Source organism: Fukomys damarensis, unplaced genomic scaffold (genome assembly GCF_012274545.1).
Source record: "Fukomys damarensis isolate Sample0158 unplaced genomic scaffold, DMR_v1.0_HiC HiC_scaffold_21, whole genome shotgun sequence".
Classification (NCBI taxonomy): domain Eukaryota; kingdom Metazoa; phylum Chordata; class Mammalia; order Rodentia; family Bathyergidae; genus Fukomys; species Fukomys damarensis.
In genome coordinates this window covers 22,859,653-22,863,974 of record NW_022900933.1, presented here as the reverse complement: position 1 = coordinate 22,863,974, position 4,322 = coordinate 22,859,653, and the positions used below count along the sequence as shown (strand labels likewise).

Here is a 4,322-nt window from a genome sequence, read left to right as displayed (position 1 = left end):
CCCCGTAAAAAAAAAAAAAAAAAAAAAAAAAAAAAAAAACAACAACATTCATTCTTCTCCCTTTAGGACTTCCTAGACCTTATCTTAATTCAGCTGTAGGAGACGGATTTAAAGTATAGAATTTTATTACTATTTAGGCATAGTTCATTGTGAGAGATCTGCCATTGAAGAGATAGTTTCTTATGCTCACAGCATAGATGGGAACACAGAGGGAAGCCCTGGATTATTATGGTTTCCACTAGAAGGAACAGGTGAGACAGGGTAGGTGAGTTTAGGATCAGCTCCAGTGGGCTCCGGAGCACAGGGCCAGTCTTTGGCTGCATGGTGCCTGGTCCTCCAGTGATTAGAGCAAGGGAAGAGTGGCACCGAGTGTGACATCCCAGCAGAAGAGGTGATGGGATCATGGGCTCTGAATTGTTTGGTTTAAAGTGCTGTTCCAAGTGTTCATAGGCAGACTGTCTACTATCTCTCGAAATTTGCCAGCCATGGAAAAGGCAGTCCCTCAGGGTCAGCTGGGCTTTAGGGGTCAGAGTATCAGCGAACTAAAACTAAAACACATTGATACGGGAGGAAACAGATTTGGAAATCGAAATACAGAACTCCCACTCTCTGTAAACCGCTAACATCTAGTTGATGACCAAACTACAACAGCATTTGATGGCACTATGAATCATAGCATCTTTGTGACCTGAGGCATGAATAGTAATCCTGAAACACAAGAGCCCCCCACCCCACCCTTGGAAGGCTTTAGCACAAAGTCTTTCATCTCTGAGCCTTTCCATTTCAGAATCAACCAAGGACAGACCTGTTTTCCCTGGTACCTGAGATGTTTGAGGGTTGGTTAAACCCTTGCTGTCTATCATAACCACATTTTTCATAGAATCTGATCTGGTAAAAACATTGTTTTGCCTGTTTCTACAACAGGCCAGGGATTCCCTATCAAAGTAACACTCCCTTTGGTCCTTTATATAAGTGAAAGTTGGGGTCAGCCTAGTTCATTTACATGAGCTCATTAGCTTAGTGGTTCCACCTCCTGCCTAACAAGCGTAAGGTCCCGAGTTCAATCCCTGGTACCAAAAAAAAAAAAAAAAAAAAAAAAAAAAACAGAAAAACAAACAAACAACAAAAAAACATACCTTTAAGGTATAGGAATCTAACACTCCTTTTGGACATACTTACAAAGCTCCCTTAGAAGAAGGAGAGCAATGAACCTGCCCTGCGATGGGATGGAAGGGGACAGAGTAGAGTCTTGGATTCCATACAGGCAACATGGCTGCCTCTGTGACACTTAAAGTTCTATTGTCATTCCACTAAGGGACAATGTCACAGCGCCTGGATCCCGGCACCGTGGCAGCAAACAGAAAGTAAGAGAGCAAAATCCCCAGCCTTTGAAGAAAAGAAGAGCCCAGTATGGCAGCACCCATTAACTGTATGAAGGAAAGGAACCAGTAAACAGCAAGAGCAGCCACCTCTAGTGGGAATCTGTGACATAGCAGCCACTGTCTCTCACTTCCCGTGTATTAACCTCTCCCACCAGCTGAATGTGGTGACACACGTGGTGACACACGCCTACAATCACAGCACTTCGGGAAGGTGAAATGGGTGTACCGCAAACTTGAATCCAGCCTGGGCAACTTAGGGACTTAGCAAGATTGCAATCTCAAAATTTGAAAGGGACTTAGCAAGATGTAATCTCAAAATTTAAAAAGGAATGGGGATGTAGTTCGGTGTGAAGGTCCTGGGTTCAATCCCAGAACAACAACAATAAAAAGTACCACTGAGCTTCTCTGGAAAGAAAGTCTTCCATTCATCCTTGGGGGCCATAATGTTTACATCACAACTCTGTCTCCACTCACTTCTAGGTTTCTTTGTATAATTCCTTTCTTTTAGATGCTACTTTAAAAAATCCAATTATGACTAAACAAAAACCAAACCATTATTCTGTTATATTCCATTTTTGTTTTCCACCTGACAACACGGTGGACAGATACATAACCAAGGGTGAATACAAGTTTGAGAAGAAGAACAAGGAAGATTAGAGGCAACCAAGCCCGGGGAGTGGAAAGAAGCCAGGTTCATGTGGAAGAGCCCCTCAACGTTGTGCTCTGACCCCTACAACAACAAAATAATGATCCAAAATAATGCTTGGCCCTGTCTCTCTAGACCAGTGTTTTCTTCCTTCCAAAACAGAACAATCAAGAGCAAAAGGAAAAGAGAAAAAAATCTTTTCGGACTGTGGTGCAGATCTGAGCTAAAGTGCTCCGTCTCTCTCTAGGGCTTTGCTCTGAGCAGAGAAGAGCTTTGTGAGCATTGCGTCTGCATCCTCCCAGCAGCAGCACAAGGGAGTGAACAATATTATTCTCTTCACTTAGAGGAGCTTCTGGCAGTCTGAAGGATTCTGCCAGGGCTGGGTCTGCCCGCCTGAAGTGGAAACGGGACCTGAAGATTCTAATATCGTGCCTGAATCCCTGCATATGGTAACATCAATTTAGTATTAAATATTGTACCTCTCATCTGAAGTTCATTAAAATTAGTGCAATGTAAATCCAAGTGAAACAGCTTGTGTTTGTCACTCCAAAAGGAGGTACAACTTTAATATAGCCTCTGATACAAGCTACACCCTTTCATCGATGTCACGGGGACGAGGCTGTTTAAATATTCAGCACCTTCTCTACCTATCCTGTTCCACCAGTCCTTCAATATCAGCGGCTTCACAAGTACAAACGTGAGCACGGCATGGAGTATTCAATGAGACATATATTTCTCAAGTCTCTGGAAGTCCTTGCTGCCATTCCTGATGCAGTGGCTACCTAAACCTGGTGGGCACCCTCCGTAAGACAGTATTTCAGTAGCACGAGAAGTATCTGCGTTAACAGTTGAAAATTTGCACCTGTCTTCCCCACACAGACAAAGTGCTCAGTAGGCCTTATGTACAGAAATATTTTAACCTATTACTAAAACTCAGTCAATAGAAACAAATGGTAGCTTTGAGGCAGAGCCCAGCATGGAACAAGAAATTGTATTCCTGGTGTGAGACATAGCATTCGGGGGTGAAGTGACAGATATGAGTCTGCTTTTTTCTTTTACTAGTGCATGTTTGCAGGAGATAATGTTTACACTTCTTTCGGGGAGTTGATATGTGTACATAATGCATCTTTTTTAAAAAATCTCCTTTCCCTCCTCTTCCTTCCCTCCCTCCTATTTGATCTCCTTCCTATTTGAGAAATGTGTATCTTCCTTCTTCCTATTAGCTATCTTTTATGTTGCTCTTTATTTGTATTTTTTTTCTCTCATAAGAGAAAGCATGTGATATTTAAGCTTATGTGTCTGATTTATTTCACTCAACAGTATGGTCTCGCGGTGCATCTTTTTTCCTCTGGATGACTCCAGTTTATCTTTCTTTATGGCAGAATAGTACTCCGTTGGGTGTAAATCCCACATTTTCTTTATCCACTCATCTGCTGATGGACATATAGGCTGCTTCCAAGATTTAGCTCTTAGGAGTTGGGCTGCTACACACATGAGTAGACACGGATCACTGTAATTTGATGTTTGTAACTCTTTAGGGAGAATATCTAGAAGGGAAACAGCTGGATCGAATAGAATTTCTAGTTTTAGTTTTTGGAGCAATCTCCATACTGATTTCTATAGTGGCTATACAGTTCACATTCCCACCAACCATGTAGAAGGTTTCTTTTTCCCCTGTAGTCTTACCAGCATTTATTATTATTTGATTTTTTTTATGATGGCCACTCTTAATGGGGTAAGGTGGTTTAATTTGCATTTCTCTGATGTCCAGCAATGTTATGTGTGCCCTTGGGTAGTTATTGGCCATTTGTACTTCTTCTTTTGTGAAATGTCTATTCATTTTACATGCCCATTTTATGATTGGGTCTTTAATTTGGGGATCTAATTTTTTTTAGTTCTTTGCATATTCTAGATATTCGTCTTCTGAGGAATAACTGGCAAATATCTTTTTCCCATTTGGTAGGTTGTTTTTCACTCTGTTGTTCCTTTTGCTGAACAGAAGCTTTTTAATTTAACATAATATCATTTCTTGATTCTTGGTACTATTTCCAAAGCAACCAGGATTCTGTTCAGAAAGCTCTTGTCTGCTCTGTGGCTTCAACAGTTTTACCTATTGTATCATCCAACAGGTCAGGTGTTTCTCTTTAAACATTTAGTTCTTTGATCCATTTTTATTTTAATTCAGTATGTGATAAGAGATATGGGTCTAGATTCAATCTTCTGCATATGGGCAGCGGGTTTTCCCAGCACCATCTATTAAATAAGCTATCTTCACTCCAGTGTATGTTTTTGGA

General features: G+C 41.2%; 1 long non-coding RNA gene across 1 annotated transcript; it reads right to left on the bottom strand.

Moving 5' to 3' along the window:
- Positions 1–342: 342 nt before the first annotated feature.
- Positions 343–1,252, bottom strand: LOC104856761. The gene is made up of 2 exons (XR_778696.1): positions 1,180–1,252; positions 343–548 (listed from the first exon to the last, which is right to left on the bottom strand). It is a non-coding gene; the product is annotated as an uncharacterized LOC104856761 (long non-coding RNA).
- Positions 1,253–4,322: the final 3,070 nt, after the last annotated feature.